Source organism: Aotus nancymaae, unplaced genomic scaffold (assembly GCF_030222135.1).
Source record: "Aotus nancymaae isolate 86718 unplaced genomic scaffold, 86718_ANA_hifiasm-v0.15.2.pri h1tg000003l, whole genome shotgun sequence".
NCBI lineage: Eukaryota > Metazoa > Chordata > Mammalia > Primates > Aotidae > Aotus > Aotus nancymaae.
This window is the reverse complement of record NW_026988414.1, coordinates 62,808,437-62,830,107: the sequence shown is the minus strand read 5'-3', so window position 1 is coordinate 62,830,107 and position 21,671 is coordinate 62,808,437. Positions and strand designations below refer to the sequence as shown.

The 21,671-nt window shown below is 38.2% G+C and overlaps 1 protein-coding gene across 32 annotated transcripts in view; it reads right to left on the bottom strand.

Annotated features, from left to right (window-relative positions):
* The window catches only part of PTPRD (protein tyrosine phosphatase receptor type D), a 1,411,192-nt gene that overhangs the window by 497,225 nt on the left and 892,296 nt on the right, over window positions 1–21,671 (bottom strand). The window lies entirely within an intron of this gene.

Here is a 21,671-nt window from a genome sequence, read left to right as displayed (position 1 = left end):
CATCCCACTGTCCGCCAGAAACTCTGTGGAACTATCCCAAACATCACCACACCTGTGAAGCTCTATCTCATCCACCAACTGCATGTGATTTTCCTCCCACTGATCTCACAAGGAGCAAAAGCTGAACCATTTATCCCATGATGCTTTATATTAAAGATATTTGCAAATTTGTCTTTGGTTCTTTATTGAACTACGAGGTCCTCAAGAGTAGAGAATGTTCTTGTGTCAGTTCTTGTGTCAGTTTGCTGAGAATGATGGTTTCCAGGTTCATCCATGTCCAAAATCAAACACCGCATGTTCTCACTCATAGGAGAGTGTTGAACAATGAGAACACATGGACACAGGGAGGGGAGCACTATACATTGGGGTCTGTTGAGGGGAGTGGGGGGGAGAGAGGGGGGGACAGCGGTGGGGGTGGGGAGTTGGGGAGGGATAGCATGGGGAGAAATGCCAGATATAGGTGAAGGGGAGGAAGGCAGCAAATCACACTGCCACGTATGCACCTATGCAACAACCTTGCATGTTTTTCACATGTACCCCAAAACCTAAAATGCAATAAAAAAAAAAAAAAATCTATCATGTGAAAAACATTAAAAAAAAAAAAAAGAGTAGAGAATGTATCTTCTCATATTTGTACTTATTCACTTTAGTGTCTAGAATAGTACAGACTCTCAGAAAATAAATTTAACAGAATTTGTTTTTCATTTTTAGAGACAGAGTCTTGATATGTCACCCAAGCTGGAGTGCAGTGGCAAAAATCACAGCTCTCTGCATCCTTGAACTCCTGGATTGAAGCAATCCTTCGACCTCAGCCTTAACAGCATCTATCTTACAAGAGAAATGGCAACTTGACTCAAAGCTCAAAGTCTCATGCTAGTCTTACAAGGAATTCCACCCTTTACAGATGGAATTTTCTCCTTTATTTCATTATATGATAACTAGAACATTTTATATGACTAAGCATACATCTATGAATCAAATTTTCCTTTTTCTTCTTTGGTGTCTCTTTTCCCAGTCAAGTCTTTAATACACTAGATCTTTAAATGCAAGAACTAAACAACCTGATCATGCAGGATCACTCCTAGGAGTCATTAAGTCCAGTTCTCCAGAAACTCTTTAAGAAATAAGATAAGAATCGCTTTTAAAACTTATAAGGGTTTACATCATACAAAGTGCCATCCTACCACTCCCTGTGTCAAGAATGCAGATGATACTGCTTTCAAACAGGGATTTAGGGACTGGAGAAGAAAACAATTCTGGGTTTGCTGGTCTAAGCATAACACATCAGCAGAGACGTTCTGATATTTACTAATAGGAAAACGATTATAAATGGAAGATTTTTAAATCTACCAAAATCATTCTGAATAATCTGTAATAGAGTAGCCTCCTGTTGCATTTGAAAGCTAGCATAGGATATCATCTAGAAGCTGTGACTTTTTTACTCATCCATTCATTTAACAAATGTTTATTAAGCACCTCCTCTATGTTAAGTGTTGATCATGGGAGTTGCAATTCAGCAGTTCATACAAGAAAGGTGTGCCTTCTTGAAGTTTACAGGGAGTCGAATACCTTTAATCTGCAACACTGGCTCCTACTAGTGCTTCGGTGATCATATATAATAAATACAGTTATTTTAGTCACAGACTTCTCATTGATATAAATTTACAATGAGCTATAAGTCAGAGTATCTGGATCCTAGTCTCATTTCCTTAGTTTAAGTGCCTATGAGAAGTCACAATAATGACTAAGAGCCTCACTTTTACGTGTGAAGTCTGAATGCATAAGCCCAACCTGCTTTCTTTACAGGGTTATTATAAGGATTAATAAAAAGATCCAATCAAATGATAATGCACCGAGCATATTTATCCTAGATACTATATTAATTCCACATGCATGGCTTTATTCAATACTAATTAGAGTCCTATGGTACTATACTCAAATATTTGTTATCTACATATCAGAGTACACAGGTATCTGTAAGAAACATGCCTTTCAAATTTGTCTGTTTTAAAATAAATGCATTTATTTATATGCACAATTATCACCAGTAGTCTGGTAGCAATCACTTCACACGTTCCTTGTCCTTAAAGGTTTTCTCAAGAAACCCTAATGCAGATAATGCTAGAAAGTGTTTCAGTTTGGTTGTAGCTGGTGTAAGAAAGAATCCCTGGAGACAGCTTAGAATTCATTAAAGCCAACTGCCTCAGGGTAACTCCTGAGGTTCTTTAAAGTTTCCCTTGCTGGAAGAGACCTGGAATTGTCCAGTCTGGAAGATATAAGCACTAAATATGTCAGCCTAATAATAAAGATAAGAAAAGAAACACATTTGGTTGACAGGCAGTAGGGGAGAGGGAGGAAGTGTTACCTTGCAGATTTCTAGTATCTTTAATGTTAGCAAAGAAGTTTGTTGTTATTTCTTTCCAGAAATCAAGCTCAAAGTCTTAGCAACCAACTGCAAACTCCACCTGCCCTCCCAACTTCTGCCTTCCTAAAGAAAAGTGGTACAGCAGATGTAGCCAGCTTTAATTAACTTTTCTTTTATGTAAAGAATTATTCTCTGTTTAATGCACTTTGTAATGAATATCTGTCACTTTTATTTACTCTATCAATTCTACAGATAAATCCTTCCTTAATTACACTTTTAATTTTTGATTTCCCAACCCTACATACACTTTTTTTTCTTTGAAGTTGGTATGTGACCTCAGTCAATCCAGGGCAGATGTTCCCACACAAACACACAAAAAATTTTCTTCTCAAGCAAAGACTCTCTACTTTTCCCCAAGCAAATATCAGTAAAATTCTGTTAAGAAATAATAAATATAGGGTGGGCAGGGTGGCTTGCGCCTGTAATCCCAGCACTTTGGGAGGCCAGGCAGATCATGAGGTCAGGAGATTGAGACAATCCTGGCCAATATGGTGAAATCCCATCTCTACTAAAAATACAAAAAAAAAATTAGCTGTGCGTGGTGGTGCACGCCTGTAGTTCCAGCTACTCGGAAGGCTGAGGCAGGAGGATTGCTTGAACCCAGGAGGCGGAGATTGCACTGAGCCAAGATCACACCAGTACACTCCAGCCTGGGCAACAGTGAGAGACTCTGTTTCAAAAAAAAAAAAAAAAAAAAGAAGAAATGATACACATACTGCTGCCACCATAATTTTGTGAAGATGATAAACATTCATACCTATGAGTTACACAAAGTATACAAGCACAGGACAGCACTATCATTATTTTTCAAGGACACAAAGGTGTGATCAAATAGCAATCACCACTTCATCATTTCCCTACCTTCCACATATAAGTACGTATGTATGTATATATGTGGTCATGCATTATGCCTTTCTAATGACTGCTCGACATCAAAAGTTTTAATGCTTTATTTTTGGTTCCTTTATTTAATGTATGCATGTTTTTAAAAAATTGATTGTATCTGACATCATGTAAGGCATTCTATCAGAGGCATGTGAACCAGAGCAAATCCATCTTGAACAGGGACTGGGTAAAATGAGGCTGACACCTACTGGGCTGCATTCCCAGACAGTTAAGGCATTCTAAGTCACAGGATGAGATAAAAAGTGGCATAAGATACAGGTCATAGAGATCATGTTGATAAAACAGGTTGCAGTAAAGAAGCCGGCTAAATCCCACCAAAACCAAGATGGCCACAAGAATGACCTGTGGTCCTCCTCACTGCTACACTCCCACCAGCACTATGACAGTTTACAAATGCCATGGGAATGTCAGAAAGTTACCCTACATGGTCTAAAAGAGGGAGGCATAAATAATCCACCCCCTGTTTAACATATCATCAAAAAATAATCATAAAAATGGGCAACCAGCAGCCCTAAGGGCTGCTCTGTGTGTGGAGTAGCTATTCTTTTATTTCTTCACTTTCCTTATAAACTTGCTTCCACTTTACGGACTTGCCCTGAATTCTTTCTTGCAGGAGATCCAAGATCCCTCTCTTGGAGTCTGGATCGGGACCCCTTCCCTGTAACAATTTCATTCTTTCTCTGAAATAGCCAAAAGATATTTCTCAGAAAATAATATTAGATTAGAGAATCGCTTGAGCCCAGGAAGCAGAGGCTGCAGTGAGCAGAGATGGCCTCAATGCACTCCAGCCTGGGCAACAGAGTGAGACACTGTATCAATCGATCAATCTATCAAACAATATTTTAAAAGGAAGTAGGGGGTATTACCCATTAAACCTGGCTCCTAGAGTTACTTCTTTCACTGTGTGTCATCTGGCCTGACCTCTCTTTAGTCTCAATATTAACCCTTAATGGTATTACCACAGTTCTTTGCATACTGTAGAAACTGAAAAGCAGTTTTTAAAAAAGAAAGGAAGAGAAGGAGAGGAGATGGGAGAAGAGGGAAATGTGAACTGAGATAATTCCCACTTACTCTACCTCTCAATGAGATAAAGGTAAAGATTTTGAAAATCCTAAAATATTATTTATTATCACTAATCTGAAACTTTTACAGCATTGCATAACTGGAGTCAGACTGTAATCATGATTAAATTGCTTTATTAATATACTCTTTGAATTTACGCTCTTAGAGAACCCTGGTCCTTCTATCCACCCATAGTTATAGATACCTAAAGTCTAACTAGAGAAAGAAATACAGGGATTATTTGAGTAATGTTCCCCTACACCCTGTTATAGATGCACCCATTAAAGTGAATTGGTGAAGGGTTTTTCCTTACAAGGCTGAGTATAGAAAACAGTACAGAAATCTCTACTTCAGATACCATGTGTTACATGGATCCTAAGGTTGCTTCCCTGACTCTCCTGCCTTTAATGGCTTCAGAAACTATCCAGCCACACCTAAAAGCCCTCAAATAGAAGAATATCCACAATCACCTTCTTGATGACACTCCCTGCCCCAAAGGCAAAGAAAGGAATCACAAAACAAAGTGAAAGGAGATGTTCAAATAAGCTGAGAAATTGCAAAGCCTGTAAGTGCCTAAGAGAAATCTGAATTTTCCTGAAAACTGGCCACACTCAGCCCACACGAAGTTCTCAAAAGTGATAATATTTCCTATTGCAAATTCTAGTTCCTTTCTTCCAGGTCAATTTGTAGGTCCTAAGGCCATATGTTTCATTCAGAAAAGGCCTCCAACCCACAACTAACATTTAGGAGTTACAGTGGTCTTGGGGAATTGCTTAACTTCTTTCAATTGCTTCATCATTAAAATGTAGATAGGCTAGGAGTGGCAAATTAAGCCCATAATCTCAGTGCTTTGGGAGGCCAAGGTGGGAAGACCGCTGGAGCCCAGGAGTTCCAGAGCAGCCTGAGCAACACAGCAAGATCGCATCTCTACAAAAAATTTAAAAATTAACTGGGTGTGGTGGCACACACCTGTAGTCTCAGCTACTTCAGAAACTGAGGTAGGAGGATCACTTGAGTCCAGGAGTTTGAAGATATACTGAGCTAGGATAGCACCACCGCATTTCAGCCTAGGCAGAAGAGCAAGACCTCATCTCTAAAATTAAATAACCAAATAAACAAAACGGACATAATAATTATACTTACCTCCTAGGGCAGTTAAGAACTACATAAGATAACACACATAAAGAAATTGACACATAGTGATCTTACAGCCAATGTTAGCTATTATTTTTATTTATGAATGAGCACACATATCTGGAAAGTGTGAAAAAAAATACCCCTTTAATCTCTGAACAAATGTATACCTTAGATAACATGAATAACAATGTATACCATAATTATTAGGCTTCCCTATAATTACCTGAGAAAATAAATAGCTTATGATTACTAAAATCAATGGGATTACTTTTGCCAGTGAGAAAATCACACTGAACTGGAAGCTCTTTCACACTCCCTTTAGTAATCTACTCTTTTCAGATCGGTTCAGCAATGATATCTTTTAGCATTATTATCTCTGACCTTTGAGTTCTTTACACTTATATTTATATTATAAAAATTGTGACACCTGGGCAACACAGTGAAAAAATAAAAAAAATTTAAAATTAAAAAATGAGTTGGCGGCACAAGCCTATAGTCCTGAAACCTGAAGAGGGACAACTGCTTGAGCCTAAGAGGTAACGCCTACAGTAAGCTGTGATCGGCTCACTTGTAACCACTGCACTCCAGCCTGGGTGACAGAGTGAGATCCCTGTCTCAAATTTAGAAAATAAAGAAAAAGGATGAAATCATGTTTCATAGTCCTATTCATAATAATACCTTTTTTTGGCAGAAAAAGAAGAAAAAAGCTTATTGGCAAAAAGCCATGTCCAAAACCTATTTATTGCTAAATAATATTGTAAAACTGACACTAAAAGTGTTTGCTCTGTTAACATCTATTGGATTTTTTTCTTATTTTGAAGTTCCTCATTTCTCTCTCTCTCTTTTTTCGAGACAGAGTCTCACTCTGTTGCCCAGGCTGGAGTGTAATGGTGCGATCTCAGCTCACTGCAACCTCCGCCCCCTGGGTTCAAGCAATTCTCCTGCCTCAGCCTACTTAGTAGCTGGGATTACAGGCAGGCGCTACCACACCCTGCTAATTTTTGTATTTTTAGTAGACACGAAGTTTCACCATGTTGGTCAGGCTAGTCTCAAACTCCTGACCTCAAGTGATCCACCCGCCTCAGCCTCCCAAAGTGCTGGGATTAAAGGCATGAGCCATTGTGCCCAGTTCCTCATTTCTCTTAATAATACGTATCTATAGGCACTTTAAAACCAACTATCCTTGGCCAGGCACAGTGGCTCACACTTGGAATCCCAGCGCTTCGGGAGCCCAGGGCGGGAGGATCACTAGAACCCAAGAGTTCAAGACCAGCCTGGGCAACATAAGAAGACCCTGTCTCTACAAAAAATAAGACTAATCAGGTGTGGTGGTGCATGCCTGTGGTCCCAGTTACCTGGGAAACTGGATTGGGAGGATTGCTGGGATCTGGAAGTCAAGGCAGTGCACTCCAGTCCTGTGACAGAGAGCAACTCTGTATCCAAAAAACAAACAAAACTCCTCTTCCCACAAAACAAAACAAAACAAAAAAACCATCCTAACTGGAGAAACGTGTGGCATTAACTCTTTCTTAATCAGAATACTCTAATACTTACTTCTTTCTAGTTCACAGACTTTGATGAGTGGCGACCTTTTAGTGCACTGGAGAAATAAGAGTAACTGAGACATGATCTCTAGCCGTAAGGACTTTAGCTCAAAGTACAGGAGAGAAGACAGATAGGTACATCCATAAAAATAGCTTGTGTTGACTAATGTGATGTTTTAACACCTCCCAGATCTCATAACATCCTGGGCTTTCTAAATTTGAAAGAGAATCCTGGTGACTATACTTAATTAGAAAGCTGTTTCTGTTTCTGCTGTAGCAGAGGAAAAAGAAGGGGAGGCTCAGAAGGGATTACAGCATGCTGTTGGTAGAAACTTCCATAGAACTTCATTTCATGAGGCCTGTGCTTATCAGATCAAAACCATGGGATCAGGACCTATACCTCACAGACAGTATCTGGAAAAATAAGAAGAACAAATGAAAAATGAACCAAGATCATCCTCCTTTTGGGGGCCTAGCCCCGCTTAATTTCATAACAATCTATGAGATTGGTATTACCCAAATTACAGTAGGAAAACTAAAGTTTCGAAAATTTGAGTATCTCAAGTCCACAGAGCAAGTTAGAGCTGCAATTAGAATCTTTGTTTTCCCCACTTGAAAGTTCTGGCCAGGTCTGTCTCTAAAAACTAGGTATCCTTAAAAGCCAGCACGAATATCAAATTAATCCAATCCTGATGTCAGAACTGAAAATATTATGCACATCATCTTTATACAATAATTGTAGTAAGAAAGCCAGTGGCTTGCCAATTTCGGAAAATGATTATAAACTTCAATTGCAATAGAAAGAAAAAAACAGAAAAATAAATAGAGACAGAGTAGGAAAATCTTTTTGATGTCAATGCTATAATTTACAGTTTACACCTTTTTTTTTTTATTTTTAAGGAGCTAATTTAATGTGCAAATAAATATCACACTTTCACTCCCAAAGAGTTATAAAATGCTGACAAGACCACCAGTAAATTGATCTCAAAATTCAAACTGCAATCATATAATTTTTTTAAAAAACAAAGAACCAATATTCATATGTAATGAACAGATTCAAACCTACCTCTTATCAGAACACTTCCAGAGATGTAAATAGTACCTGCTACACTCAAACAAAACCACCTTACCCCTTCTGTTGACTTCTATGAGTCATGTAGCTTTAAAATGTGCATACTATAAAATTATCTGTAAGTATCCAGCAAGTATTGACAAAGCCTTCCTGAAATTAATTGTATATGTTTAAGGCTAGCCAATATTTTAATTTCACACCTTGGCTGGTTTAAGAGATGACAGGATTACTCTACTGTAACTAACCAAGGTTCTGTTCTGATTTTTTAATGCATTTTATCTGATTAAAGGGGTTTTAATAGAAGATATTTGGATTACTGTTAAAAACATATTTTAAAAACCACTTTGCCCAAATTAAGTACTCAAACACACTCCCTCCATTTGGCTGCTGTACTAAGATCTACTATAATGGTGCCAGAAATATATTTGCACTCATATAACTTATTCAATGGAAATAAAAACCTAATTCTGTCACAGGAGTAAGTAGGACAACTGAAATGTAGGAAGACCCATGAATTGCCTTTGTTCCATCACAATTACAGTGTCAAAAATATTTATGTTAAGAGAATAGCTGCTGACACTGAAGAAAGTAGGAAGTAGGCCGGGGCGATGGTTCCCGCCTGTAATCCCAGCACTTAGGGAGGCGAGGTGGGTGCACTGCTTGAGCTCAGGAGTTTGAGACCAACCTGGGCAACACCGTGAAATCCTATCTCTACTAAAATACAAAAAAATTACCCAGGCATGGCAGCATGTGCCTGTAATCCCAGCTACTTGTGAGGCTGAGGCAAGAGAATCACTTGAACCTGGGAGGCGGAGGTTGCAGTGAGCAGAGATCGCACCATTGCACTCCAGCCTGGGCGACAGAGCAAGATTCCGTCTCAAAAAAAAAAAAAAAAGTGAGAAGTAAGGCTTTAAAAAGATGAAAATGGAAGCTGGGAGTTTTCACAGACTCTAGCTTATCTGGAGATACAAACCACTGCACCTACCTAGTCAATACTAATGAACACTATAATCAAACAAACAAAGAAATTACACATTAAGAGAGAATTAAACTATTATTTAGAAAGTTTCACTAGTTTTCTGTGTGGGTAATTTTATTTGTGAATGGTTAAAGAACTTAAATGGCTCTTTTTAAAAAAAAAAAAAAAAAAAACGGGATTTTGCTTTCTTTAATATGGATTTGGTTAGAGCTCACCTCATTCCTTAATCATTACCCTTATACATATATACGTTTATGAAAGAAAACCCAAAAAGTCTTTCATGGTTATTCAGAACTTGATCTTATTAACAATTCCAACAAGTGTGGTCTGCTCCTTTGCTGAATTGTTTCCTATCCACAACCTTCCATTTCACCTCAGAGGTGAACCCTTTATAAAAACACAATGAAGGTGGGCAACCGGGATATGAATGGCGAGACAAGGCAAAATGAATCTAAAGAGAATCTGTATTCCACGGTATACATTAATTCAGTCTAGTGTACTCACTCTTGCATGTAAAGCTCTACATAAATTAGAAACCTAAATTTCAAACACTGCTTGGGGACACGTTTGCTCTACAAAATGAAAATGCTATGTATTTTGCATGAGGTCGTGAAAGTGCCCAATTGACTTCCCCCTGCTCTTCATCTTTGACACCACTTTAAACTCAAAAGTATCATCGTGTTTTGTCTTTTCCTTTCATCAACATCCTGTTCTCATGTCTAAATGAGTTAGAACTTGGACACACAAATCAGTCAAGGATGCCACCATACAACTGGAATAGAGGTTTCTTTAGTTAAAAGGCAATGGTGTGAGAGGTGAACAACAGCAACCAGAGTGCTGCTCCCATTTGCTCCCCTAATCACACTCCTAATCTGTGCAGACACTGCATCAAGTCTTTTCCATGGTAAGCACTTTTGGGAAAGCAATAAGCTAACCCCATGTTCACTAACTCTAAAATGACTGTAATGAAATACCAAATACAAAATTTATATGCAAGTAGAATTTTAAAGCATATGTTGCTTTTTTTTCTTTTGGCTTTCGTGGAGAAAACCATAAAGAATATAACTTACATATGCAAAACCACAGTACACTACAGTCAAGCCCAGAGACACTCAATAGTCCTGGTTAAGCCTCGTCCACTGTATTTATGCAAAGCCAATTTAGTGATGGAAGTACAGCAGTAGCCTCAATGCAAAATAATAAACAATCAAAATATCTTTTTGACCTTGTAAATTATTAATAAATATTAATGAAACATGAAATGTATATATGTTCTACACCAATGGTTTTCAAAAGACCACCTGCACTAGATTTAAATGGGATGCTGATAATAGTTATTCCTGGGATCCGGACTGGACTCATTGAATCAAACTCTCTGGATGTGGAGCCTTGAAATATACATTTTCAAAGAGCTCCCTGGATCCTTTATATGCAATTAAGTACCGCTGAGTGAAGCATGAACAGTGTTTACACTTCCTGATCACGAAGATGAAATGACACTGCGAGATGGAACACAAGCACCCAAGCAAATAGAAGTAGCCACTATTCATAGAACAAAAGAATGGAAGGAAAGTCAGAGACCACTGTCCAATGAGACTAACCAATTCCAAAACTAGGATGTCCAAGGTCACCAAGCTATTTGTTATATGATTTAGACTTGAAAACAGACCTCCTAACTCTGCATGGTACCCATTCTAGCATCCCATAGTTCATCTATCTCCAAAAAACAAAAGCTTGAAAATACTAATTGTCAAAATGTCACACTTTAACGTTTTGTATTATCTGTATATTCAGAGACAGACTGAAAAAATACCACCGTTGTATGTTTATACAGTTCTTTGCCAAACAAACAAAATGCTTCCAAGTTTCTTATCTCACATACAGTGTAAGGTAGCCAGGGTAGATATTGGCATCAGCATCTTACAGGTGGACACAATTTCCATAAGACTAACTCCACCGAGGTCTTATGGCCCTAACAGTGGAGCCAATAACCCAATACCCACCATCTTTCCATTTTCCAAAGAAGCTCAGTCTTCTTTCCATTTACATCTCCCTGAAACTCTGTAAAACTCAGCTCAATCACTATTTTCCACTTCTTAGATTTAAAGGTTTAGTCCTCAAAGGTATCATTATGAAATAGATGTTACCCTCCGCAAGCAGAGTGTCTGAGCACACACCTGAAAAACTCCAGGTGTTAACCACATCCTATCTCCATGGATTTCTATGAGATAGCTGGCAGAAGGTTTACCCTGCGTACAAATCCAGCAGATGTAACACTGCTGTCGAGAGCCAGTGTTCATTGTATTATCAGTTTCAGCCTGATAATTTGATATGACGGGTGTGAGGCACAAGCTACAAGTCTCTCCTTCTTAAAACAGTAATTGTGAGCCTTTATTCTTCACCAGGAATATCAAGGTCATTGTCTGGATCAAACCTAAAAGGGAGCTTCCATCAACAGATATCATAAGAAATAAGCACCAATTTGACATGCTCTTGCAGAACTATCACCTGCTATCAGAGAAGCTGTGACAGCTGTGTAGTAAGACAATGTGGGCCAATTCATCAGTCCTGTGGGCCCCAAGTGCTCCCCTAATGGATATGACAAACATATGCCTCCCCGCCACACAATGGGTGTTTACTACTGCAGGGTGGTTTGTATAACGATCCAATTAATCAATGTTGATAGTCGTGGTTTTTACAATTGATGGAAAGCCAGAATTGTATAACTCTATTGAAAGACTACATCTTTTGCCATAGTATGATAGACATTGGAAAGAAAAAGGTAGGCTATTGCACACACAAAAAGTCCTGGGGAGATATAAATAACACGCCCATTTCCTTGGCTTTGAGATGATGCTACATTTGCCACGTGGGGCCTTCTCTCTCCTGCCCGGTTACCTTCTTCAAAGGTTATCTTCCTTTACCTTTGAAAGCCTCAACTCAAACATCATCGTGAATCTGAAGCTCCCCTGCTTTTAGAGTCTGAGTGGATATTTTGAAGAAAGATTCAGACTGTGTGGGCATTAGGATGTCCTAAAAAGTTGAGATCCCCTCATTTGAAGAATCAGCCACTCTTCAGCATCAGCTGACTATTGCTCTAAAGGAACATGCTCTTACAGTTATCAGTTCTTCAGTGTTTCAAGAGAAGTGGAGATCTGAATTTTTATTTGTCATTCTCCAGTTTTTAAATCTTGGCAACTGTTTTAATTTTGGTTACCCTGAAAGTGGAGCCTGAGACAAGGACTTGCAGGCAGTTTTTTTTTTTTTTCAGAACTAACTCCAAGAATAAGGAGAGAGAAAAGTGGGGCAAAGGAGGAATAAAAATCAATCACGGGGTCTTTGTGAGGTCTCAGAGGCTCACTGAATCTTTCCTGTGGATGAGGGAAAGCAGGGGCGTGTATCCTCCAAGCCCCCTTCCCCCGCTGGTTATGAACTGTTCCTAGGCATATTAGTTCCAGTACACATTCCAACTGTACCTGCTGAAGTGCTGAGTGAGCTTCCTCAGTTTGGGAGAAAGCCATGAACAGAAAGGCAACAACAACTGTGCCCCAGGCGGGACGCAGTCAGCATTCAGGGAATTAGAGCTGCCAGTGAGATCGAAGGTGACCAAGGGGATGTGACTTAGGGCACAACCAGCAACTACTGCAGCCACTAATAAAACTGTAAACATACTTCATTCAGATCAAACAATTAATGGGTGCAGTCTTGATCTCACTCATTGATTCGTCTCCTTTTTGGCTTGTGAGAAGCCTTCCCCGACCACTTCCCAGTACCAATCCTTTACAGTGAAGCTCAGCATCCTACCACCACAATGCTGACATTTACACCACTGCACTTCATCATTTACAGTCACGTCCATTGACCCCCTAGGTTATGATCACAAAGAGGAGAGACTCTGCAACCTGTTTATGATCTCCAGCACCTGGGGTAGGGTAGGAGTACAATAAAAATCTGCCAACTGAATTCGTTCATGGAAAAGGCCCATCAGTGTTTGTGGAACTGAATAAATTAATAGAATTCTTAATAAAGCTCTGTTAGCTACAACCATAACCCAAGCCCAATCAGGAGACACAGTCCTGAGGTCACTAAGGAACAGAACAATCACTCTTACTTCATGCTCTAAAGAGCCTTATGACTCAAAGACATTAATCACTGACAAAGACGAACTTTGTTTTCTGAAAGGCTATATTGCCTCAACTATTAAAATTATATATTCTCAGCATATGTACTTTTTCATATTACTGAAAAAGCCTAGAATAGTATCTTTGCCCCCAGAAAAACAACACAGTTGTAATTCAATTTCATCACCTGCTGTAACCGAAACCGGATTTTTCTTACATGCAACCGAGAAATTCACCTTGTTTCCCATGCAAACTCTTCTTGATATTCCCACCTTTCTCTAAGGATCTCAGAGCACTTCCTGTCTGAAAGACATCAACTCAGGCAGGGACCTGAGGTCTGTGAGGCCTCAGTGAAGATCTGCGCAGGGAAGCTTCAGGGAGACCAACACAGACGGGGCAATTCTGGAATTGTGAAACATTCCATAAAGATCAAGGTTCTCCTTATACCAGCTGGGTGGATACCTGAATATAAACAGCAAAGAAGCAGGCTGCATGTTCCTATCCTACATATGGCACAAACAAAACAGAAAAAATAAGTACTCATTAGGGAAAGTCAAATGTAGAATGACAATATCCCCAACAGACTCCCTTTCTTTAAAAATGTGAAGAAAGGTCTCCTGTGTTACCAAGCTGCTATATTATTTCTAGCAATTATATCCACACTTAGATACACATATATATTTTTATGTATATACATGTATACATATATATTTTAAAGCATAAAACTCTATATAAATGGGTTCTTACAGAAAATAAAGTCAGTCATTCCTGGAAAATAACGTTACTTATAGACCTAAAAATACTTGGGTACCAAGTTTCCATGTATTTGCTAATTAAGAATCCCCTGTTTTAATAAACTTATATCCATCAATTCCCACTTATTGTTTACTCTTAAAGAAATAATTTCCGTAGATGATAAAGCTATCTAATATATTCTGAAAGTACGTGTGCGACGACTTAAGAAAGATCAGCTAAGAGAGGCGGAGGTTGGAGAAAATTTGATAAGAGTTCAATAAACCGACTTCATTCCAACCTTCCAATCTTTAGTCCATGCTGACCTTCAACCCATTGTACCAAAGGAATTAGCCAGTGCTGCAGCAAAGTAACAAACTCCACAAACTCTTGAGTGAACTGGGTGTGGCTTGAAAGCTAACAAAATATAGAAACTTTTTTTTAAAGACAGTAATGATCTTGGACTTACCTCAGAAACATTGTTTAGAAAAACATCTAGTTGCCCACATCTTAAAGAAAACAGTCTTAAGTAACATAGCCTGATGCAGACTCAGTCCTGTCAAAATAATCTAACCTCTCCTGATGGAGTGACTAGCCCAGGAGATCAAGGGAAGAAGCAAGACACAATTTATATTCAGATTTTTACAAAGCTTTTGATTCTGCTCCTCACGACATAATCATCAATAAACTGCGAAAACAGGATCTACACTCATAGCTATGAAATGGCAGGAAGGTCATGTTCAGCAGGGAGCTATCGATGGAAACGTGTCAGCCTTGGAGGGAGTATAATAAATGGGGCTCCAATGTGGTCAATTCTGGGCAGTGCTCCAGTGGACATTTTTCATTAATGACCTGGAGGGTAGAATAATTATCACTGTCATTAAGTCTGCATATGAGACCAGACAAAGAGAACACGTTGAGGAAAGGGAGGGGAAAAGGCCAGAGGGAGTCACCAGCCATAAAGGAATATTTTATCAGAATTTAAAAGGACCTCAGAAGTTTGAGAAAAAAAAAAAAAAGCCACAAACAGAATGTATCTTAGGGAACAAGTATAGTGCATGCTATTCCTTTTCCTTCTCCTAATCTTTACCGCAGCTCACTGCTGCAGCCTCGACCTCCTAGGCTCAAGCGATCTTCCCGCTTCAGCCTCCTAAGTACTTGTGACTACAAGGCACATGCCACCATGACCAGCTAATTTTACAATTTTCTGTTAGAGACAAAGTCTTGATTTGTTGCCCAGGCTGGCCTCAAACTCCTGGGCTAAAGCAATCCTCCTGCCTCGGCCTCCTGCAGTGCTGCCATTACAGGTTTGAGCCACCTCACCAGGCCTTCCTCCTATTTTCTTTCATGGGCTGTGAGGCTTACTTCCCTCAAAAACGGCCACATTTATTCATTTGATAAATATACAAGAGATGCTTTGCTGAGTTCCAGAGCTACTTTGTTAAGCAATACAGTTCTGCTGTCTAATATCACAGAAGGAGTTAGCTTACTGAGGAAGACATTTAAAAGAAAATGATGATACTGTCTAAGAAGATTTCTTTGGACCTTTTTCCCCTCCAAGTCTGAGTTAGTCACTTCTCTTAGGTGCTTTCACATTTCTTTTGGCCTTCCTCTGTCACACAACCCTGAAGTGTAACCAGATTTATTTATTTTTCTCTCCTCTAAATTGCCAATGTCTGAAAGGGCACGGACCATGGATTCTGCACCTTGGTATCTCCGCAGAGCACAGCACCTGACAGATAATAAATGCTCAATAAAAGTATTGATTTAGAACTGAATACAAATTATACACATAGTAAGTAGCTTTATGCAAGTATTTTTTTTTTTAAGCCTACGGATGCTGTCCTGAAACTCAAAAGTTAATGCTCTCCATATAGCCAGAAAGTCAAGGCTAAAAATATAGAGCAGGGCATCTTCTGCATATACGGTAATTTCATATGCAGTATGAATGAAGTACCCTCATTCATTTCTACAGAATGAGTAAGGGCAGAGGGCAAGACTAAGCAAGAATATCTTCAGGGAGAACTGCTTTAAGTGAAGGAAAGAGAGGAGGGAGGGAAGAAGGGAAAGAGCCCGCAGAAAGAATGTTCAAGAAATCTGAACCAGGGCAGCTGAAAACCTAAAGCTGAGGCCAATAGGAATGCCCCAGAAGGGGTGAGGTCAGCAGCACTAAAGGCAGCAAAGAAATTAAGGAAGAAGAAATACCTGGGGAGGAAGCCCTAGGTGACACCGGCAAGTCAAAATGTGTTGAAATTCTGAGTGAAAATAGAAGACAGCCATCCAAGGGCAGAGATAAAAACAAGGGCATGAGTTTGGAGAGCACGAACCAGCTGTGACATAGGTTACACAATGATCCAACTAAGTATAACCAAGGATGAGGAAAAAGTGAGATTCTTCACTGGAAAAGTGGGGCCATACATACATATACACGTAGCATAAATTATACAACTAGTATGAGATATACAAAGGCTACAAAAATAATAAAGTTAGAAGAGCACTTAACTTTAATAAGAGGAGAGGAGTTCCACAATTGAAACCTAAGTTTTGTTTATAATGTGCATCCACATAGCTTCCTGGAGAAGAGTGTTCATTTCAGTAGACAGTCACTTAGAACAAACGTGCAAATTTCGTCTGAAACTACTACCACTTCTTATTCAGTAAATGCTGTTCTCAACTATGGCCATATCTGTCTCAGCTTTGTGGCTCCAATTCTGACAGTGAACAGGAATTGCCATATCCCTCATTTAAAGGTGACATTACTTAATTTGGCTTTTTTTTTTTTTCATTTTCTCTTCATTTTTATTGAGAAAAGAGACAGTAAAAGAGAAATATGGAAAGAAGATACAGAGAACCACCAGGCATTTGAAAATTCCACATCTGATATAAGCTGTTTTCTGGTCTTCAAATCATGCCTCTGCTGCTGCTACTGTCATAAATTTAACTGGCTTACCTTTAATCACAGGGAATGGTTAGCTACTGAAACATACATTTTCCAAAATAATCCACAAAATCCAAAATACACAAAAATAAATATTTCAGGTGAGTCAGTCTCAAAATATGATCTATTCTTTCCCAAAATTTGTTTAACCATTACGGTCATTTCAGGCAACAAAGAAAACGAGCATCCATTAGCAGTTATAAAAATTTAACTTCTAACATTTGCTCATCAAAATAAAACAATAACTCCAATATAATCATTTCATACTGTTATATATAAATTTTGTTACCAATCGTGGCATCAAAAGTCAGAAGCTATGTGTTGCAATCTTTAAAATATTCCCAGCAGTTTGAGATTATGAGTTTTTTTCCCCTCACCTCCTGCACAAAATCATTCCTAGGCAACTTTTAAGTCACTGTATAACCAGTACCAACAGTGTTGATACAATTCTTTAGTTAAAGCCATTAAGTCTGTTTTGGAGTATCTGATTCCAAGGACCTAAATCAAGGGGTGAAAATGAAAAATTGCAAATATGTAGCTGATTAGAAAAATAGTTATAATAGGCCTTACTGCTGTTATTATTGAGTGTACAAGTGAAATAACCATTAGCCAGCTTTAACCACTGAAAAACACCCTATGGTGGTATTTGAGTGATTTGATGCATTTTTGTACACAATTGCTGTGCTAATGGAGCAGACATTTACCCCATAACAAAGGAAATCTCAAATGTAAGCCTTAGGGTTTACAGCAATTCCAGAATACCAAACCACTACTAAGGATTTTAAACGAAGCCCCTGCTGGTCTATTTACTGGTTAAACCCTTTGTCTCCTCAAAACAGTAACATCACTCACAGGACAAATTATTGATAAATTGAGGAATTTCAAACAAAGATAAGCAGGAAATTAAAAATCCATAACAGACATTAGCTTTAGGAAATGCACTTAAAAGAATATGATCGTTGGTCTAGATTCACTTTTTTCTTTGTGTATTTCAGGACGTAAAGGTCTGTGCGAGGCTCCTATTATCACTGTATGCTGAAGAACAGAACTGGTTCAGCTATGGAAAGAATGAGATGAGCCAGGCAGTCTTTTGATTGCTGAGGATAATCTATAAACACAAGACACAAAGTTGACCCTGAAAGTGATCTCCTCTCACCTCCTCACAAGGGATGGCAAGCTAGCAATATCTTTACAGGGTACAAAACAGCATTTAGGAAAGGTTCCTAAAGGAAATCACTCTTCCATTCAACCACGTTGCTATGGTAACCAAACCAATCAAGCTTCTTCACAAAGGCTTTTATGGCAAGTTCTGTTAGCAAACTCATATAGAAAGTATAACTCAACTAAATTAACATTACATTTGTTACCCTGTTAGAGACGGGTGAAAGGTACAAATCCTTTTAAAAATTAGAGAAATAGGTACTCTTTCCATATCACCATCTTAAATTACTCAAGTTCAGTCTTCTTATATAAACAAAAGCCTCTTGAAGTCTCTTCTTTAAGGAATAGAAGAAGAAAGGGAATTTTACCTAGCAGTACAAGCCCTTTCCAAAAATAGATTCTTTTCCCACCTTCTTAGGAATACAACAAAAGAATTCTTGCATCTTGCTGAATCTTTTATTGTCATTTCTTTGCAAACCTGTGCTTCAGATACATTTGTGTTATAAGTGTAACTTACATGGAAAAAATCCTAGCATTTACCTCTCAGCATTTTTAAGGCAAGCAGAATAGGTGAATGAACAATAGGAACCCCTTTGATTAAAGCGTATTTTTCCTTCGGTATAGCACGATGAAGCTGTAGTATCAATTACAGCCTTAAATTTGAAGGCCATTTTAGGTTAGTGACGTAGTTTTACACTAAGGCAACTCCATTTCTACAAGACATTTCTCAAGCTAGTTAAATTCACTTCTGAAAAGCAAAACAAAAGCCATGAGCAAGAGCTTTAATGAACTTTAATAATCTGACACTAAGCTCCAGAGCCAACGGATTTGATAAGAAATGGATACTGTATCTTGTTGAATAAACCTTTCATATTCCTATCTTTAATTTTATTCAGAAATAGTAAAAGAAGTTCTATGTCCTCAAGAGTAAAAATTTTATATTTTAGATGTATAGAAAACACATCCAGCCTGGGCAACATAGTGACACCCTGTCACTACCAAAAAAAAAAATTTTTTTTTAATTAGCTGAGAATAGTAGTGTGCACCTGTAATGCCAGCCAGCTCCTTGGGAGGCTGAGGCAGAAAGATTGCTTGAGCTCAGGAATTCAAGAATGCTGTGAGCTGTCATCACATCACTGCCCTCCACCCTGGGTGACAGAGCAAGCCCCTGTCTCTAAAATAAAATAAAATATACTTTCTATCAATTTAATAGAATGGTAAAATCCATAAAATATCTAATAAGCAAAACTGATTACAGGAATTGGTAGTGTGTCTAGCCTGTGCCCTGACAACCATCTTAAATTTCAAACCAGTGTCTTCTTCTCGGACTCAGGGGAGGAATTTCAAAATGTCTGATAGGCAGATTTTACTGCAAAACATTTCACAACTAAGACCAGGTTGGAAATAATAACCAAGATAAATTTGGATCAAATAAAACTACAATTAGTTGCTCCAAAGTTTTTAGAGGGCAAAGCATCATCAATACCATTAAACATAAATTTTAATAGACATCATTCTTCCAAATTGATTGTCTGGTTAAAACCTGAGCTTCCAAATTGCCTGGTTATAATTCACTGCTTAGTAGGAATCTTTTCAGTGTATTTTAGATCGAGTTAAATTGTAACTCTTGAATTACAATTAAGAACATCTGAAACACTGTTTAAATCAAGATTATCCATTTGAATTTCTAAGTGTTTGATGTATCAATAAGCCTAAGGTTAAAGCTTTGGAAAATATCACTTTAATTGACTTTACACATAAAATTGTGTACCTCATCCTAACTAAATAACATTTTACACTTGTGTGGCCTCTGGAAAATTTACAGTGTATATTCTCTGCCTCAACTTATTTGATTCTCTTTACCGTTTTACTGGATAGGCAGAGAGGTAAGAGGAGAAAATCGGGTTAATTTGGTTTAATAACTTATTTACTTGTAATACTGCCTTTTATAAAAATAATAAGATTAATAATTTAGTAAACACTTAAAAGCCAGGTATTGTCCTAAGAGCTTTCTTCATCATTGTTAATGTCATGATCATATACAAATATTTGTCTTCAATTCTGACAATAATTAAGCTGTGGTTATTCTTATTTTACCAATTAAAACACTGAGACTCAGAAAGGTTAAGCAATCTGCCAAAAGCCACATAGTTAAAAAGTTAAGTTGCCAGAACTCAACATCAGATCTACTGAAAAAACAGACCAAATACTTAGTTAGATATGCTTCTTACAAAAGCACTGCTTTGTAGCTGGGATTACAGGTGTGCACCACCACACCCAGCTAATTTTTGTATTTTTAGTAGAGAGCGGATTTCCACCCACCTAAGCCTCCCAAAGTGCTGGGATTACAAGTGTGAGCCACCGTGCCCAGCCAGTACTGCTTCCTACACACGATATTTCACTGCAGCTAACATCACATTTATTGCATTTATAAAATTTCAGACAAATAGTTTGGCTTTGGTAATTACAATTTTGCCTTTCAAATCATTTGGCCATTTTTGACAGCAATATAAATTCCGGCTTTCTGAACACATAGCTGTTTGTTCGCACGACAGATTTAAACAATCCCTCCTGAAGAGTTCACTTGTTACCATTTAGAAGAATAGAGAATCCGGTCACTAACCAGGAAAAGGACATAGCCCACTAGCCCACTACTAGTTGCAAGGTTCGACTACTGGGTTAAATACAAAATATGATCATGCCAGAAGAAGGCATAAAATGCTAGAAAGTGATGGCTTAACAAGAGTTGAACTTTCAAAACTAAAAACATAAAAATGTATCCTTAACCTTGTTAGGATTAAAGGATATCACTAGCTTGGATGATAAATAAAACACCAAGCACTTACTCTCTGTGTCCTGAGTATTACATTACTAAGGGGAAACAATTACTATTATCAAAGTGTGTCACTTACTTGACTTGTTTGAATAAATAAAACATATAAAATATATAGAAGCACATTCTAATACAACATATATGATGTAGACTGATATATTTCGTATTAATATATTAACTTATATTTTATATTATTATATTTCTCTAATATAAAAGCTTTTTGGGGCCCAGTGTGGTGGCTCTCACCTGTAATCCCAGCACTTTGGGAGACTGAAGCACACAGATGACCTGAGGTTAGGAGTTCAATGTCAGCCTGGCCAACATGGTGAAACCTGTCTTTACTAAAAATACAAAAATTAGCCGAGCGCTGTGGCACGCACCTGTAGTCCCAGCTACTTGGGAGGCTGAAACAAGAGAATCGCTTGAACCTGGGAGGCAGAGGTTGCACTGAGCCAAGATTTTGCCATTGCACTGCAGCCTGGGAAACAGAGCGAGACTCTTGTCTCCAAAAACAAAACAAAACAAAACAAAACAAAACAAAACAAAACTCTTTGTGACACTTGAGGTGCATATTAACCTTCTACATTACATTTTAAGCACTTTGAATAAAATTATCTGGGAGATTCTTAAAGTCAGATTCCTTTGTGACACAGCATTGCGAAGTTGTTGATAGCTGAAATTACCAGGTAATTCATTCAACTGACATATAATCAGAGAGCACAAAAACAGCTCAAAGATCATACCAGGGCTCTCCTGTGTCT